At 34.2% G+C, this 20,135-nt stretch overlaps 1 protein-coding gene across 1 annotated transcript in view; it reads right to left on the bottom strand.

Annotated features, from left to right (window-relative positions):
- The window catches only part of LOC126759849 (uncharacterized), a 690,051-nt gene that overhangs the window by 400,922 nt on the left and 268,994 nt on the right, over window positions 1-20,135 (bottom strand). The window contains exon 5 of the mRNA XM_050475014.1: window positions 7,376-7,421. The gene's annotated coding sequence lies outside the window, so the exon portion shown is untranslated. The remainder of the gene's footprint in view (window positions 1-7,375; window positions 7,422-20,135) is intronic.

Genomic DNA, 20,135 nt, shown 5'->3' on the forward strand with positions numbered 1-20,135 from the left:
TCGGACCAGTCCTCTTTCTAAACCACTGATCATTGGTATCCATGCGTAAACTCATACGGCTATACAGAATGACGTTGAGCATAACCATTAGTTTCGTTAAAATCGAGAAAGACCTCTGTGAGCCGTTCGATACCAAACCATTTTTTTAGATAGGGTGGTGTTCTCACGTACGTCTTTTTCAATATAATGCTGGAAAGTGATGCGTGTCACTAATCTGAACAGCAGTGGCATTGTCAGTGGCGTAGCTACAACTTCGGGCGCCCGAGGCCAAGGATGTTCTGCCGCCCCCCTTTATCTACCTAACTACAAGTTTCATGAGGTGGTTCGATCAAAAGTGAATTTTTACAAAATATCTTCGATATTAAGTATATAAAATTTAGGAACTAGAAGCCATGCAAATTCTGAAGTTCCAAAATTCTCACAATACGGTGTTTGAGAAAATTGATAGTAAATTTACAAGACATCTTATTAAAAGCCATAGAAAAAAACTATTTTCGCCCTATATCTTGTACTCTTTTGACACAATTTGCAGGAATTTTTGCCCGGATTGGAGCTTTTAAATACAATTTTTGAAAATTTGGAGAAATAAAAGTATTTGTTACATTCAAAGCATAGGGTAACTGTGAGAGTGACACGTCGCTAGACAAAGCTAGAAAAGTACATCTTTAAATTCTATCACTATTTTTAAGAAAGATATAAGCCAAAAGATATAAGACACATTCAAAGACTGAAGAGTATTCGAGTAAAAATTAATATTTTTCATTGTTATTCAGATTATTACATTGTGAGTGTAAAACTCTTTATCTTTTATAATAAATTTTGTAAAAAAAAAATTGTTGAAGTATTTTTCTGAATATTAATAAACAGCGAAGATCGCCTTGGCAAGATCTTTGGAGAAGTCCGCGTGAGCGATGAGCTTGATACTCATCCCAGATAATGGAATAACGAAGTGTTTGAGCTATGTGGCGACATGCATATACATATCAAATTAAGCGCATAAAAATTCAACGAATGCGTTGGCTACACCATGTCGATGCTTTAGCGAAAAGCTACTTTTACTCGAGACCCATGTGTGGACAACGAAAGCAAGGGCGCCCACGCATCCGATAGAAGGACCAAGCGCGTAGCGACCTGCCTGCACTGGGGATAAACAACTGACAAAACTTTACAAAGGATAAAGGCAACTGGAGAATTTTCGTGTTCTCGGCTCAGACTGACCCACGGTTGTAGTGCCACAAAGGGAGAAAAATCCCAACTACCGGATTGAAAATTGAAAAGGAAATGTATAATCCCAAGCATAGAATTAAGAATTAATACCAGACATCGTTTCAGAATTAACAATATTTAAATAAAATATACAATTTTCAAGTTTCAAAAATTTTTAACCCCAGCATTAAAAATTTGAATTTTGAATCCAAATATCGGGATTAAAAAATATACATACATATCATTTCTAATCCCAACATCAGGATTAAGAAATTAAAAATTTACTTACGAAACCAAAATTTTTGATTGAAAAATTCGCAAACTTGAACCTAGCCATTCAAGCAGCCCTTACCGAAGTGCTGAAGAACATTTATGTTTGTAAAAAAAATTCTATACATGTAGATCGTTCCAAACATTGAGCCTATTGGAACCTATTTTGAATACATAAAAACTTTTAACAGTAATATACTGGGATGGACAATATTTTGGGACCACCGTGTATGTAAAAAATAAAAACAAAACTCAATTTCATTTTTTTTTTGATTATTTTGAATTATTTTCTTTTGTCATTTAGGTGACAAAATGCACTATATTTATAAATTCTAAGACTTGTTGTCTTGTTATTGACTTGCTGACTTTTGTTTAAATTTGGTTTTGAAAAATCGGAATATTTTAGTTAGAACTTGAATACTTATATTGTTTTCTGCAGAAACATATATATAGCCATAATAGAAGATTATTCCTATTTCTTTTCAATATTTGTCACCTTAAAAGCTTGTCTTTTTAAAATATATACACAACTACTCTAATAGCTCGAGCATATTAATCTATTTAAACACCATGCCATATTATATGTACATATGTATATATACGTATGTCCACAATTAAGTATATTCATTGACTACGTTTAGTCGTATGCTTTTGTAATTAAATGCAAAGTATTCACTGCTAAACACAACAACTTTCTGGTAAATTGTTAGTGTGAATTTCAAATGGAGAAAATTATGAACATACGTGACGATGATAGTAAAACTAAATTGCAATTACTAAAATTGTACTTTCTTCCCAGCTGCATACATAACAAACGGATCTAAGCTTAACCACATCTTTACAACCCATTTATATAAATGTATAAATACATATTAATAAATGCCTAAGTGATGATAAATTGGTTAAGGGGCACCACCGCCCTATGAAACCACCCAAAGCGGATGTATTTTAGTGACTGTTAGCAGGAAAATGAAGCTGCCAAGGGCATTGTTGACGTACATACTTGTACATACGCCCTACCACAACAATTTTCACATGCTACATATCGTTATAAATATATACATATATGTGCATAACTGTAAATAGTAAATGAGTTTGCATGTCAATTTATTTTGAATAATAGTATTGAAATTGAGTTAAAGCGTCATGTCCGAAGGGGAGCATACATTTGTTATAAATTATTTGAAATATCAAATGGTAGTATAATAATAAAACATTTGCAATGTGCCCCATAGTAAATAAAAAATAAGTTAAAATTATCATACTTTTTTCTCGGAACCACATTTTTTAAATTCACTTCACTGATTAATCTGAGCAAATGATCCGAATATTACGAAAATTTCGCAGGTCATTCTACGAACAATATTTTCTAGAGATATTATGTTTATACACTGAACATGGTATTTTAAGTTTGTCACAATTTTTATAACCTCCGAAGGGAACGTCAGAGACCACATCAAATACATATATATCTAAATGATCAGCATGACGACCAGAGTCGATTTAGCCATGCCCGTTTGGCGGTCCGTCTGTCTATAATAAGCGAACTATACTAGACGCTCTTTTCTCCATAAGAAACTGGAAATTTTTCGGTACCGCTCATATCTGAGTACTATAGCACATAGCTGCTCTACAAACTGAACGCTCAGAATTAAGTGCTGGAATGGAAATCTTTTTCAATTGACGATAATGCAAATTTGGCAATAATTCAAACTCCGAAGAAATTGCTCAGATCGAGTCACTATAGCATATAGCTGCTCTATAAACTGATCGATCAAAGTTTTTGTGAGGAATCTTTTGTGTTTGTAAACAGTATTAGAACTTCAGTGCAACTGGAATTAAGGTTTTTTCTTGATTTAGGGGATGCATGTTACTTGAAAATTATATAATTTTCTTTTTTTTTTTAAAATTGTATGTCTTCCTACAATTATATATAAAATTAACAACGAGTAAACTTGGGCGTTTGCAAAGGAACAATTCAAATTATGTGAAATTTTTAATGGTAGCCAAGTACGTTTTATTTGAGAGAGCTCAATGAAAACGAAAAAGTAAAACCATAAAATTAGAATTACTGTAGAGTGCAACAAATATATGTATATAAATAATTTTCGCCTTTTTTGTCAGTTTTTCCAAATCTCTTTCAAATAAAAAACAGCAATCATTCAATATGATAAGGAATTTGATCAAAAAAGTTTGAAGACGCTGAACCGCAAGCAATATTGGATGAAGATGATACTTTAAGTAAAAACTGCATATAATTTTCACAAGTGATGAAATTTGAATTTAGTTGTAAGAATTCTGAATGGATCCATGATTTTGGGTTAATCTGGGGCAACATCAGCATCGACTGCAAAAACAGATCGATTTGGTAAGAAGGCAATGCTCTATGTTTGGTAAGATCAGAAGGGTGTGGTATGTCATGAGCTTCTAAAATCTGGTGAATTTGTTAACATTAATTGCTACTGACAACAGATGATCAACTAGAACCATGAACTGATCAGAAAACGATCATAATGGGCCAAAATCGGTTCAGAATAAAATCAAAGTACGTGGCTGCTACCCCATCCGCCGTATTAACCAGACCTGGCACCTTTCGATTACCATTTCTTTTCATCAATGGGAAACACATTGGCTGAAAAGCACTTCGTTTCCTACAGAACTTGATATTTGGATGACTGATAGGTTTGCTTCAAAAGACGAACATTTTTATTGACATGGTATCCACAAATTGCCAAAAACCGATCAAAATGTGTAAAACATAATGATAAATATTTTTAATATATTTTTTTTATTTCCCATTCAAAATTAGCATTTCATTTTCCCATAAAACGCTCATTTCATACCGGTAAACCTGTAATGCATTTTAAATGATTTTAACTTTGGGCAGGAGCAACCTACACTATTTATGGTGGTTACAATCGTCTTCAAGCTTCAAAAATGTAATTTTACTCAAAAATTATATTCCAAGAATGATAAGTTGTGTGAACTCTGCTTATGTTAGAAACACTTTCCACGGCCCATTTATTTAATTTTTCAAAATTTTAGCTTGCCTCATCCAGTTTCAGTTTTTTTTCATGTATAGATATATTACGTAAAAATTGTCAGTTGACTCAGACTTGTTTTGAAGTGAAGAAAATTACTAAAGTTGTTTTTATTCTATTTAACCCACAGTCGGCTGGATATAAGATAATTACTAATACATAATTAATTTACTAATTTCATCATGAATTCTGATTGGTGAATAGCTTAAAAACAACACAACACAATGATTGTGTAAAGAACGAACGAATTCCAACCAGTAATACAACAAAACGTCATGTGAGAAACTTCTAATGGCTACCGATGTTTAGCAGTCATCAACGATAAATGAGTCAAAATTGTCTTAGTCACGTACATATGTGCATACTTTGAAACATCAGTGCATTAATGCAATATACAAATCTACTATACAGTGGCGTAGCTACAACTTCGGGCGCCCGGGGCCAAGGATGTTCTGCCGCCCCCCTTTATCTACCTACCTACAAGTATCATGAGGTGGTTCGAACAAAAGTGAATTTTTACAAAATATCTTCGATATTAAGTATATAAAATTTAGGAACTAGAAGCCACGAAATTCTGAAGTTCCAAAATTCTCACAATACGGTTTTTGAGGAAATTGATAGTAAATTTACAAGACATCTTATTAAAAGCCATAGAAAAAACTCATTTTCGCCCTACATCTTGTACACTTTTAACATAATTTGCAGGAATTTTTACCCGGATTGGAGTTCTTAAATACCATTTTTGAAAATTTGGAGAAATAAAAGTATTTGTTACATTCAAAGCATAGGGTAACTGTGAGAGTGACACAGACAAAGCTAGAAAAGTACATCTTTAAGTTCTAAGCCAAAAGATATAAGACAAATTCAAAGACTGAAGAGTAATCGAGTAAAAATTAATATTTTCCATTGTTATTCAGATTATTACATTGTGAGTGTAGAACTCTTTATCTTTTATAATACATTTTGTAAAAAAAATTGTTGAAGTGTTTTTCTGAATATTAGAAAACAGCGAAGATCGTTTTGCCGCCCCCAGACGTTGCGCCCGGGGCAACGGCCCCCTTTGCTCCCCCTCCTCCTAGCTATGCCACTGCTACTATACATACTTATATCGAAATGTATTAAGATTTTCATATGCGTATATATAGTATTACATACCAAAGATATATATTTTGACTTTGTAATTTATGACGACGTAAATAATTAATTCCCAATTTTAATAAGTAACGTTTTCGTCACGGGCCATAGAATAATAACATAACAAAATCGTCACTTGAATTGAATTTGCAATGATAATCACGGTTAAGTCGTACCGACACTTGTATTAAATCAAAGTTGAAAGCTTGTTGTTGAAAACTTGTATGAAACCTAAGCTTTCAGCTGATGTTATTTATTTTATATAACCAAGAGCTGTGTCAAACAGCTAGATAAAAAACTCAGCTGGAGAGACCACATAGAAAATTGAGCTTCCACAGCCTTTCAAATCAGGAACTCCTGCAGAAGAGCTCCCATAAACTATTTCTAGCAGTTAAAGGAATTTTAAACATGGCAGTCCTGAACATTGTCTGTTTTATAGTCGCGAAGTTGGAAGTTGGGTGTATGAATAAGTCCGGAATAAGACATGCCGAAATTGGCTCCTCCTTCAATTGTATTCCGAGAAATTTTAATCACAGCGACGCAGATGCCACTCGTGGCGACTTTTTCTTTGCTCACATACAGAAGCCGCTGAGCATTTTTCGGATGGGTCGAAGTTAAGAGGGATGGTTTCTGTAAACAGTTCTGTGTCAATCTTAGCTTTAGGCTATCGGACCACCGTAAAGTTTTTCAGACAGAAGTGGCTGCTATTAAGGTGGGAGTAGAAGTACAGCTACAAAGTGCAGCATCTTTCAGGGAGGTGAGCATTCCCTCTGACACCAGAGCGGCAATACTAGCGCTGCGCTCGCCAACTGTGCGCTCAAAGCTAATCAGGGAGTGTCTGTCCTCACTATAAATAGGATCAAGCTACTTCATCATCAGACTTATTTGGAAGCCTGGTCTTGGCGAAATCGCTGGCAACTGAAAGCCAACGAGTTGGCCATAGCAGGCACCGTTACCTATTAATATTGAAAAGGGACCAAGTTGGATCTCCATTGGCGTTTGGCGTTCTAGCACTGGACCAATTGACCTTGCTCGCTCTTAGAATTCGCTGGCTGCCGGCCCGCTTCTATGTGACTGCAAGATTCATTTTGTCTAAAGTAGAACCCAGATTATCATCGAAATTACTTGCCCTCAGTAAATATAATGTCATCTTGCCGCAATGGGGGGATTCTTACTGGTCATTGTTCATTGTTCAATAGGCATTCAAGCGGTAAGGTTAAATATCTTGACGAACACAAGTTTAGGTGAAAAGTCCCAAGAATGGAACATCGCGGCCGTATTAACTTCGGCGAAACAGGAGACATGGCCAAAACTGACATTGACCGTCTGGACAAATGTGATAGGCTCGCAGTTCTTTGTCGATTTTTAAGGATGTTTTGATCTATTATTTAAGAGTTCGAGGTAAGTAGGCAGCAGACCGTCTAAGCTGTCCAACTTCACAGAGTTGCTGGATAATATTAAACTTGGTTACCACTCGGGGAACACAACCATCAACTAACCATATAACCAAGAGATACTATAATTTTAATTTGGCGATTTGATACAAAACTGGGCGTTCAATAGATATATATTTTTTCAAAGTACTTAGCTGCATTATATCAATTAAGAATTGTGAAAATTATTAATTAAACTAACTCATTATTAAATCGTTTATAATGAATACTTGTGAATTCTAATTTAACAATATATTAAGTATTCAGATATTTTGAAGATATGTGGCTTACCTTAGTATATTTTATGGCTGGTTTCTCAGCCTGGGTAATACGGCATCTATAAATAAAAAATAGAGAGAATATTAAATAGACTGAATAATTATATAATTATGTATAATATATATATATTTTTTAATCATTATTTATTAATTTATAAAAATTATATTTTCGTTTATTACCGGAATTCCTTCATTTACACGATTTTTTCTCTCGTTTCAGATATAGAATACTGCAAAACAACCATTAAGGTAAGTTTCTTTACAAGTTGAGTTTGTAAGTTAAGCATAAGGAAGAATATACTATATAGAAAGTATATATAAAGGACACTAATTATCGATAAATATCTGAAGTATCTGAAATTATTATAGTTTGGTCTTTAATATGCTAATATATTTTAAAGGATTTCAAAAGTTATAGTTTTTTTAACTGCTAAAACCTTTAAAAGTCACATCATCTGAAGCGGACGGAATTCGAACCTTTGTCATAAGACAGAAACAAGTAAAGTGATCTGTAAATGATCAAAATGACATTGAATTCAAATATGGAAGCAAATTTAAATGAGTTACAAATTTAAAATGATTTGTTTTGTATTTTAAATTTTAATTAAAATTAATCAGAAAATTGAAAGAAATTTGTTCCAAATGTCGTCAATGATCGAATTGGTCCATTTAAACTGCGCGAGCTAATCAAATCGACGAAATTTTATCCTAAATTGGTACAACCCTATTTTATGTTCGTGTGAAGTTTGATTTCCATATGTCGATTAATGTATGCTTAGCAGCTGATAGTTTACGACGCGAAAAGATTTTACCAAAGAACAACGGCTACGGAATGATTGAAAGTGTTTTAGGGAGTCTGTATCACTAACCCAAGTATTTGAGTGGCACAAAACATTAAGTGAAGATCATGTAGTAATCGAAAACTTCCCACATACGGGGAGTCCATCCACCTCTGCTAATAATATCGAAAAAGTTAAGGAAACATTGCTAAAAAATCGTCACGTTGGCATCAAAGAAATAACAGAAGAGCTCAACATCTCTTATTGATCGACTGAACACATTTTGGTTAGTGTTTGTGGTATAGAGTGCGTCAATGCTAGAATCGTACCAAAAGACCGAAATCTTTCGCAAAAGCGACGTCCAGTAGAGGTCACAAAAGAGATGCGTGACAACATATAGCTGCCATTGTTTTCTTTAATTACCGTGGTGTGGTTTACCATAAATTTGTTCTATAAGGTCAAATGGTCACCACTGAGCCCTTTCGAGGTGTCTACATGAAGCAAAAGGCTGACTTTTTGGGCAAATTCGAAACGGGAGTCATCGCTCTGCCACCATATTCACCAGATTTGACTCGCTTTGATTATTTTCTGTTTTCTAAGCTGTAAAATCTACCTCGGTGAATCATGAGTCCCTTGCAGTCATTAATAGTTATTCGTTGAAGGCATTGTAGGCCATCAACAAGCGTTGGGAAATTTTATTAAGCTGTGACATGCTCGCATTGACTCAAGTAGAGTATATTTCGAAAGCGATAATAAAAATTTGTATTAAAGTACCTGAAAATATAGTTTTTTTTTTGTTAGTCCGGGTCAATTCTGATTAGATGGTATATGAAAATTCAACTTTTAAAGTCGAAAAAGTTTTATTTTTATTTTTTTTATTTATAATAAACAACAGTGAGCAAAAAAAGTAACATTTTGGTTGACCACTTTTTGCCATTTCTCCGCTAGAGACATTATTCCGGCAGTGTAAGTCTTTCACATCGAAATTTCCAGAACGGAAGGAGCGAACCATTGTTGAGCTGCACGAAGTGATACAGCATCGTCTCCGTGGCATTCTTTTCATTTTTATACAAAAATTTTAAAATATAGCGAATTTTTTCATTATTTTCACTAATTTTTGAACAGCTGTAACGTTTTTTTAACTTCCCCGAATTTAATTTTTTTTTGGTTAAAAGAAGCTAAAAATCTCACGCTATATGTTATGACATAATGTGATTGGTAGCACTGGAGATATACTGCAACGATATCTATTGACAAAATACGAAAATACTTTTTCGACTACCCAATAGTTTTGTGAGTTGTGTGTTTGTTCATATATGTATATACATACATACTTTATTTTGATTTTTGGTATGAAATTAAAAATAAAAATAAAGAGTTATTTTTAAATATTATATGCCTTACATGAAATAAAAATCGAAACAATTTGCTTCTCAAGTTAAAAATAATTTTTAGTTTCTCAATTGGTATAATAAAACCTAATTATGGAATACAAGTATTACTAGCAAACCGTGAACTATTTTGTTTAATTGTTTGCACTTAGCTGTCATTTTGAATGAATATTTTTACTGTTGAAGAACGCGTTAGATGAACGACGTCAGAGATGTCGAATTGAACAAGTTACACATGCTGACGGAGAGTTATGTTAACTGCCAGACATTTTTTGCTTTGCTTCTCTCCCAACTGTGCCATTTAGCTGATGCTCACTGTTAATTCAAAACTCGGTTGAACGCTTTTGTCCATATTGCTTGTTTATATAACTACAATAATAACTATAATGAATAAGTTCATGGGCTTGGATCATTATAACGTATGGAAAATTATGAAAATTTTCACACCCATTTCTTAACGCTTTTTCGATGTTTTGTCAAAAATTACGCTACTAATCATATTTATAAAGATATTTTAAATTTTTAGACATTTTAGACGTTCCTTAAAACTGCAAAGAAGGAGTCAGGAGATTGTAAACCTATTTGGGAGAAAGTGTGAAAAATATTTTGGTTCTATGAAGGATGTTTTTTCGTATTATAATTTGCATATTTTAAAATATTTTTTTTTTTAAATTTTTGGTGATTAAAAATTTGCGATCATTTAAAATGAAAAATAAATAAATATTAAAAAAATAATGCAAGAAAGTCAATGAGGTCATAAAAAGAAATTCTTTGAAATGACTGAAGCTCTTCGTGGCCAACAGCCATAGCAAGTGTTTTTTGTTTAGCATATATTTTTAACTAGAACTACTAATTATGGCATGTTGCCAGTTGCTTCCGTTCTCAAAAAATGTTAATACATATTAGCATTAGTTTACATCACGCATATTTATCGTAAGAAATAAAAGCTTCCGAGAATTCTACGATTAAATACTTTAATCTACGAACTGTTTATGGAAACGTTGTCAAGTTGCAGTATTTTTGGCTTCAATTTTCAAGGAAATTGAGTAAAGCAAATTTTAATAATTTTTTTATTTGTGGTTGGGTGAAAAATTAATAAGTTTTTGAGAATTTTTTTGCAAAATTATTGACATTTTTTAATTATTAGTAATTTTTCATAATTATTTTATGCACTCGAGAGTTAAATTCTTGGGTCGGCTTTGGAATACCATTACCAGTCAAGTTATTCTTATTAAGAATAAGAATATTAAATACCAAGTTAAATCTTATTATTTAGGACTTTTTGCTTTCCTTAATTAAGACGGGTTTTGTAACTTTTGCTTTATAAAAACACAACTGTATGTACATAATTGAATAACATTCTTTCAAAAGTACGTACATATGCAATGTAAGTAAGAAAAAAAGCAGTGCTCTTTTTATAACACTTGAAAATGAGCCGAAATATTCGAAGAAGCTTCACGTGCGTCTAGGAAAACAAACTTTGTAAGTTGATGTTTACGTGAGTCAATTGGGAATCGCAAGACCAAAATAAATAATAGCATAAATAACTCTATAAACAAGAAAAAAAAGAAAGGATATAAAAACAAATAACAAACGAAAGATTGATAAAAAAGACGGCGTACCTGTCACGAACGTTGTTTAAAACCGAATAAATAAAGAAAAACACAAAACAAAGTGAGCGAAAAAGACTATAAAAATAAACGGTAGCAAATACTAGACTTGAGACATCAAAAATCGCATATTAATAAAAAAACATGTCAAATCTAAATTCCTCTTTTTGACAAGACTTTCACAATATCGTTTTAAGAATTTGATTTACTATATATGCGAAAACGTGTTAAATTACAAGTGAATACTGGACGCAGGCGCTTCAGCTAGCAATAGATCAAACGCATTCGTACAATATCTTTTTCGTTTTGGTCCAAAATTGTGGCAAACATTCGTTTATCGAACTGATTGAATATTTTCGGTTTTTTGTTTTTGAAAATAAGTAAATAAAAATTGAAAATAACAATAATAAATCAAACCAAACGCACACACACTCAAGCAAAGAAAACAAAAATCTGAAAAGTAAAAAGAAACTTTTGGCAAGCAACGAGAAATAGAAAGGAATTTACAAGACGACGAAACACAACAGATGGAGGCACACGAACGACAAACGTGGTACTTTTCCATTTTACTCGCATTCTGTTTTCACAAGTGAGTATTCGATTTGGATAGTAATTGTAAAAGATTATTAAATGCACCGAAAAACGAATGTTCAATCTTCATCATACTAAAAAATCCTTAAAATAGGAAAACAAATGGTTCGATGTTGTAAAATATAAAATTTTCAGCTTTGTAAGGTATACATTGGGACAAAAAAGCGCTCGGAATTTGTAATTAAACTCCCCGGGTAAATGATATTTCAAAAAAATGTATTTATCTAAGTTGTTAGGGCTGTCTTTACTTACAACGAAAAATTTGAGCGCGATTAGTCAACCAGTTTGTTTGCAGCAGCTGCTTAAGTCGGTACACCTCGGTAATGCGTTGCGATTTTTACAATGCATAAATATAGCGAACAAATAATTTATCTCAAATTTTGTATTTATAACCAAATTTGAATTTTATGAATAATAGAAGAGGATTATGGTGATCCATCTTTAGCAAAACCAGACCTACAAGCGGTACAAAGCCTTGAAAGTCGAGCGATCGTTGAAGATATGCCTCGTTCTGGGCGACCTTTAACCTCTTCCACTGATGATAATACCTGTAGTGTTCCAAAGTAAACAGCACTTAAAAAAAAACAGAACAGATGATTTTTTCGCCAAATCAATTTATTTTTTTCAAAATAGTATCCTTTTCCTTTTCTCCAGCATTTTGCACGGTCCAAAAGCATGTCGAACGAGTGCTTTAGCTCGTTGGCCGGTGTGGCCGCCAGTATGCCGGTGCAAGCCTTTTGAATGGTCTCTACGTCTGCATAACGGTTTCCTTTCATCGGCAAATGCATTTTTTCGAAAAGGAAGAAGTCGCACGGTGCCAAATCAGGTGAATACGGGGAGTGGTTAATGGTTAAAATGTGATTTTTGGTCAAATAATCGTCCTTCGAATGTTGGATTGTGTGCAATTTTTGGTCGTCAGTCAATTTGTGCGGAACAAACCGTGCACACACCTTTCGTAAGCCCAAATGATTGGTCAAAATGCGATAAATCGATGTTTGCGATGAATCGATGTTTTGAAGATGTTCAATTCCATTTCCATGAATTTCAATGATTTTTGATGAATTTACGCACAGTTGTTGGCTTACATGTTGATCGTCATTTATGTCCTCACGACCACTTTGAAAACGTTGAAACCACTCGAGCACTCTGCTACGGGATAGGCAATCATCGCCATAAACTCGTTTCATCAATTGAAACGTTTCGGTAAAAGTTTTACCAATTTTAAAACAAAATTTAATGTTGGCTCTTTGTTCGAAGCTTATTTTCGCACCGATAACACAAACATACTGACACTTAAAATGCAATAACTTCACTTCCAATCAATGAAATGTCATGAAATTCTCACTGGACAATCGATAAAAATAGCAGATTCTAACGCACCAGTCGACATATAGATGGCGCCGCTAGGGGCGCTAGATTCAAAAAGTCCTGTTTAAATCCTGTAAAAGTCTTGGAACGCACCTTGTATTAAAAAAATAAAGGGTATAGTGCTTGAAAATTATTAGGCTATCGTTAAAGAGATGACAAGAGAGCTCGAGTCCACTCGAATGATTTTGATGGATATTTTGGGTATGAAACGCGTTCTTGCTCGACTCATCCCGATGAAGCTGCATTTTTTTCGCATCGAGCCACGGATGGACCGAGCTTAAAGCCAAAAACGCAATGAATCCCATCGATCAACCACCGTATTCACCAGATTTGGCTTCGTGTGATTTTTTCTTGTACCCGAAACTGAAATTGCCGCTCTTTGGAACTCATTTTCAGTGGATTGAAAAGATGAAACAAAATTCGCTGAAGGAGCTGAAAGCCATTCCAAAAATGGCTTATGAAAAGTGTTTAGAGGACTGAAAAAATAGTTGGCATAAGTGTATTATAACTGGTGGGTTTAACTTCGAAGGCGACAAATGTTGAATGATTAAATATTTTGCCTTTTATTTACAATTTTCGGGTCTTTTTTGTTACAATGTATTATCTATAGTAACGATACGACGCAGAGTACACTGAAACAGCGTCAAACACTGATGTGAAGTGCTATCCTGGTGCCAATTATTGTGCTGACCAGGTGATAAAGATTATCTTGTTATATATATCTTGCAGGATATGACCCACGAGGTCTTTTTAGCTGACTCATCTCACACCTATTCCCCGTATCCTGAATTGGTTGACTGCCAATACAAGTTTGTTTTCTTTCCTGACAGCCAACACCGAAGGAGAAAAGGCCTATGGTTAAGTTACGCTAGGAATATGTGTCCGACTAGATTAAAATTTTTGCATTATTCGTCAACCTCTTGTACATATATACTATTATTGAAAATGAGAGAAACCAATCCAAGTTGAAAATAATGACTATACTTACACTAAATTTAGTCACACCCTCTTCCACAAAAGAGTATGACGTACAAACAACATCGGAAACATTATTTTATCACTGATGTCATGGTAATATTGCAGAAAGTGTGTGATTTTCTTTTACATTTTTTTTACTCCATTCCAGAAATAGTATGAAATATGTAGCTTTTATGACATTCAATGTGTTATGCGAAACAAATATATTGACAAAGCTAAGAATATATGTACATATGTGTTTGTTTTCCGTTTGTAAGAATATACATATGTATATAGAAATATGTTGGCCAAACATTTTTGATTTGTCTGCGTGTACCTTCGATTTATTACATATGTACTTACAATTTTTTTGCTCAGCAATGTGGGTGACAAGTGCGTCATAGCTGAACTTGTACTTGAAAGTCATGGGAATGAGCTAGTATCCGTCTTAACGGGCACGAGTTGGTCAACTAGTGATGCATGAAAGTGTTAAGAAAGCTACATGTATTCGTATATGCATACAAAATAGAAATGTGCTCACATATGTAAACAAATGAGTACGTAATTGTTATTGTTATTTCTATTTGCTTGCTTTGCGTCATTATTAGGTAAATGATGTCACTATTTCATCTACAACGATTCTATTTGATTCTATTTTTATACCCTGAACAGCATATATTAAGTTTGCCACGAAGTTTGTAACACACAAAAGGAAAACGTCGAGCTTAGGCTTGTCTTAATATAGACAAACTATTCTGCTAGTTTTTGATATGTTGATCCAAAATTTAACGCACGCCTTTTGCTCCACAAGTTGCTACTTGTTGGAATCGTCCATACAGCATATACATACAAACTGAACTATGGAAATCAAGATCTTGTATGGATAATTTTTTTATTTTAAAAGCCATCTTCACACAATGCGTGTCAAGTTATTGTTAAAAGCAAAAATACAATCTGTGAATATATGGTTTAGATCCGATATATAGCTGACATACAAACTGATCGATCAAATTCATGTTTTGTATGCAAACTTTTTCTTATTTCTGAGGGGTATTATAGCTTCCACAGTTAACATTTCGTCTTGCTCTAATTACATTATGGGATATAAATATGTATAGTATGTACATGTAATTATAAACAGGTATAGAGATATGTATGTCCGTGTTATTATAAATAACTGCTCAAATGATTAATATTCAGTGCAATAAATTAGGTATATTCTAAGAATATCATTTAATATGAGTTGTTGTTGTCGAAGATTCTTACTACATCTTTATAGTTGTCAACACTTATCTTTTTTTTAACTATATTATGCTATCCGATTGAATATTTAAATTGGTGCAAGCATTTGCTCACAAAAATTGTACAATTAGTACTGGCTTTGTCAAAAGTTCCTCATACGTCACGGCCGTCCTCAAGAGCAGCGTTAATGCGCTACTAAAATGTTGGCGCATTTTTCCTTACTTATGTATATACAAATGTGCATATATACAGAACCATAATGTGAATGAGGTTATTATTGATTGAAAAAAAAATAGTTTTTAAGAGTTTATGTTGTAAATTTTTTACTAATGAGGGCGTTAACAAGCTGTTAAGTGTAAACGCAAATAGTCAGCGACAAATATGCGAATTTTGTGATTAACTATTTACTGATATGACGTACAGGATTGGCCCCCAACTATGTAGTTTTAAAAAATGTATGAACAAATTTTAATGTTTTGTCTACTTTTAAGCATTTAATCGAGTATAGGTGATCAATGAAGGGAATTATAACAGTTTGTTTGTTTTTGTAGTATTCAATTAGTGTGCAAAATGACTGATATATTTACATCTTAAACAGGATATACAATGCAAAAAAGCATAAAATAAGTTCTAAATGTTGATCTCGCATTCGAAAAATATTTTCCATTTCTATTAAAAACTCGAAGAGACAAAAAAAATTGTCCGTATTGCCTGAATAATTGTTTGTATGGGAGTAACATTGTGACAAAAAAGCAACCGCAATTGCAATTAAATTACCCAGGTAAGTGCTACTTAAAAAAGGAACTTTGCTAAGATGGTAGGACAGTCCTTAATTAATGTGCCACATTAGAGCGCGATTTGTAAGCCACTTTGTATACAGCAGCTACTCAAGTCGGTACACCTCAGTAGTGCGCTGCGATTTCCACAATGGACCAAAATATCGAAAAAAGAATTTGTCTCAAAGTCGAGCAGTCGTTGAAGACACGCTTCGTTCTGAACGACCTTCGACTTCTTTACCTCAAAGTACACGATATAGTGCTTCAAAATCATCAGACAAGTGTTAGATAGATGGCAAGAGAGCTCGACATCTCTCGCGAGTGCGTTCGTATGATTTCGGTTGATATTTTAGGTATGGAACGAGTTTTTGTTCGACTCGTCCCGATAAAGGTAAATTTTTTTTTTTCAAAAAGAGCACCGTAAGCAAATACCTTTGGACACGCTTTTTCGTGCGAAATCCAATCCCGAGATTGACATGCAAACAAATCAACAATACCAAAAAACAAACATCAAAGCCGCTCAAAAATCAAAGTGATGCTCATTGTTTTTTTTTCGATATTCGTGGTTTAGTACATCAGAAATTTGTTCCAGGGGGATGGAGGGTCAACAAAGAGTTTTATTTGGTCGTATTGAGGAGTTGGCGTGAGAACATCCGTGAAAACGGTTGGAATTGTGGAAGAAGAAATTTTGGATTTCCCACGGTGATAATGTACTATCGCATTGACTCACAATTGTGACCGAATTAAAGCCAAAACGCATTGAATATCATCGATCAACCAGCGTGTTAAGCAGATTTGGTTCCTTTTTTTTAAACAAAATTCGCTGAAGGCGCTGAGGCCATCCCAAAAAGTGCTCATAAAAGGTGCTTCGTGGACTGGAAAAATCGTTGGCATAAGTGTATAGTATTACATCGGGTGGCGATCACTTTGAAGGCGAAAAATGAATATTCATGAATAATAAAATATTTTGCGTTTTATTTATAATTTCCGGGTACTTTTGTCCAATGTATTTCTTAAACGTAGTTGTCCGATTTTCTTCCTTTTTATCAGTTCTGGAAAACTACGTGCACTTAGTTTTTTAATTAAAGATAGGCAACTAGAAAATAAAAATTATCGGTTGTATGCGAGATGTGGTATATAGTTGTCCGATCTGACTAATTCCGACAAATGATCAATAGAGCATCATAATCAAATTTCATTTGTAGAAAAACTTCGCTGTTAAAATCGCTGGCTTAATATCGGTATTAGACCTTTATTCTCTTAGGCGAATTTGTTTAGAATGAAACGTAAAATATTTCCCGACATGATTTTTCCGTTTTTTGGCTCACTATAAACCAACCCGCTATGGTATTTGGGGGAAAAACTGGTTTTGGTCATGGAATCGTCCACCGAAAAAATCATAAGTTAAAAAAACCAAATCAACAATCAGGCTACTGCTCTAGATTATTAGTCAGTTAGTAGTAAGATTAATCGAAAATACCCAAACTTTGCACGTTCATACTAATATACACACATAACTTATACATACAAGCTCTGACTTTAGTGCGCAGAGTCAAAGAGTAATATGCGAGAATTACAGGCCCACAAACGTAAGCGGGTCAGCCAGCAGTGCCGCTCGCGTTTATGTATATCAAAGCTAGCTTAGCTGTTAACGTCAACGCCGCCGTCACTGCTAACTTCCCAACACATGCGTGTGTATGCATACTGGGCTGTGTGTGTGTGTAATATGGTAGAACTAATAATGTTTGCTTGGAAGATTTGTTATGTGGGGAAAACCACGCACTGGCACGTATTGCGAGAAAACATATTCGAATTCGCGAAATACTTAATTGTAGGAACAACAACAACGCATATGTAATACAACAAGCTTCAAGCGTATACCGTTCATTCGCCAAAGCGTTCGCTTATCGATGCATTGATTAGATTGTGTTGCTGATAATAATTGCATTTATTGTTGTTTTTGTGCATAGCATATATGTATGTGCATAAGTGTGTAAACAATAACTGCATTGAAAATATCTACTTCGTGTACTACTCATCACGTCACCTAAAGCGAAACGTCATTTTAACCGGTTGTCATATAAGCTGTATGTATGTGTGATTGTTGTGCGAGCACTGTAGGAATGGCAACTAATTAGCTGATAAATCCATATTTAATCAATTTCGGGTGTACTCGTATATCCTAATTTTTGATTTTTGTTAAATTATCTGGCGTTAAAAATTTTCCGAAAATGTAATAAACAAGACTATACATATAGTAGTTGGTTTTAATACCCGAGAGCTTGGTTGCGATTTTTATGCCCTGAATACGGTATATTAAGTCTACAACGATTATCAAATCCTTGTATGGAAGACTTTTTGATGTGATGAGATATCTGCACGAAAATTGTAATGAGTTATTGTTCAAAGTATCGCTACAATCTTCGAAGAAATTGTTAAATTGTAAAGCTGAATTAAAAACTCAAAATTTAATATTCAATCCCAAGTGTCAAAAATTAAAAAAAAAATTTCATTAATTTTCAAAAATTTTTATTAATTTTTTAATTTTTTCTTAATTATTAATTTAAAAAATTTTTGATAAAAAAATTTAATTAATTTTAATATGCTTACATGAGACAGTTGTTCAAATATGGAACACCATATTGCCATTGCTAATGCCAGTAGGGCAAAAAAGTGCATTTTCCTGAAGGGTGCGATTGTGTACAGGAAACAGTGGGCGCGTTGTGTACGCCTTCAATAAAGCACACTTATGCATGTACATATGTACTCAAATGCATATTTATATGTATATACATACATATGTGCACATTAGAGTGATTATAGAAACTCGTGAACCGGCACGAACAATGCACTTTTTATCAAATCAGCAAGGCAGCTGTCAATGAGGCTGTTAATTTGTTTCAATTTGAATTTCATTTGTTTCCGTATGTTTACTTCATTATTATATATTTTTTTTTTTGCTGAGCTTCTGATCACTTTTGTTTTTGCTTTGCAATTCATTGCAAAGTGTTGAAAGTGAAATTATTGTTTGATTGCTGATTATGCTGTTGGGATTTTCTCCAGACACTTTTCTGAAAACAGCGGCTTGGGAAAAATTATTTCTGTGCCGTGCTCGCATGCTATTTGTCCACACAATCGATGCCTTTAATGTTTTACAATTTTGATAACAAATTTCACGAGACTTTTGCTCGCGTATATAGAAGACGCCGATTCGAAAGGAATTTCTCACTCGGACTATTTACAAAGAATTCTCCCATTCGATGAGGTGTGAAAGTAAGTAGGTTTTATAATTTTGATAAGAAATTTCACGAGACTTTTGCTCGGTATAGAGTAGACGCCGATTCGAAAGGAATTTCTCACTCACACTATTTACAACGGATTCTTCACATTCTATGAGGTGTAAAAGTGAGATGGTATGTGCACAGAAGTACATTTGTTAAATTACAATTGGGCCCAACGACATCATTTGAGGTCCTTCTCCACTTGGTCCTTCCAACAGAGTGGAGGTCTTCCTCTTCCTCTGCTTCCCCCGGCGGGTACTGCGTCGAATACTTTCAGAGCTGGAGTGTTTTCGTCCATCCGGACAACATGACCTAGCCAGCGTAGCCGCTGTCTTTTAATTCGCTGAACTATGTCGATGTCGTCGTATATCTCGTACAGCTCATCGTTCCATCGAATGCGGTATTCGCCGTGGCTAACGCGCAAAGGACCATAAATCTTTCGCAGAACTTTTCTCTCGAAAACTCGCAACGTCGACTCATCCGTTTTTGACATCGTCCAAGACTCTGCACCATACAGCAGGACGGGAATTATGAGTGACTTATAGAGTTTGGTTTTTGTTTGTCGAGAGAGGACTTTGCTTCTCAATTGCCTACTCAGTCCGAAGTAGCACCTGTTGGCAAGAGTTATCCTGCGTTGGATTTCTAGGCTGACATTGTTGGTAGTGTTTACGCTGGTTCCAAGATAGACGAAATTATCTACGACTTCAAAGTTATGACTGTCAACAGTGACGTGAGTGCCAAGTCGCGAGTGCGACGACTGTTTGTTTGATGACAGGAG

The sequence above is a fragment of the Bactrocera neohumeralis genome, chromosome 5, assembly GCF_024586455.1.
Source record: "Bactrocera neohumeralis isolate Rockhampton chromosome 5, APGP_CSIRO_Bneo_wtdbg2-racon-allhic-juicebox.fasta_v2, whole genome shotgun sequence".
Lineage (NCBI taxonomy): Eukaryota > Metazoa > Arthropoda > Insecta > Diptera > Tephritidae > Bactrocera > Bactrocera neohumeralis.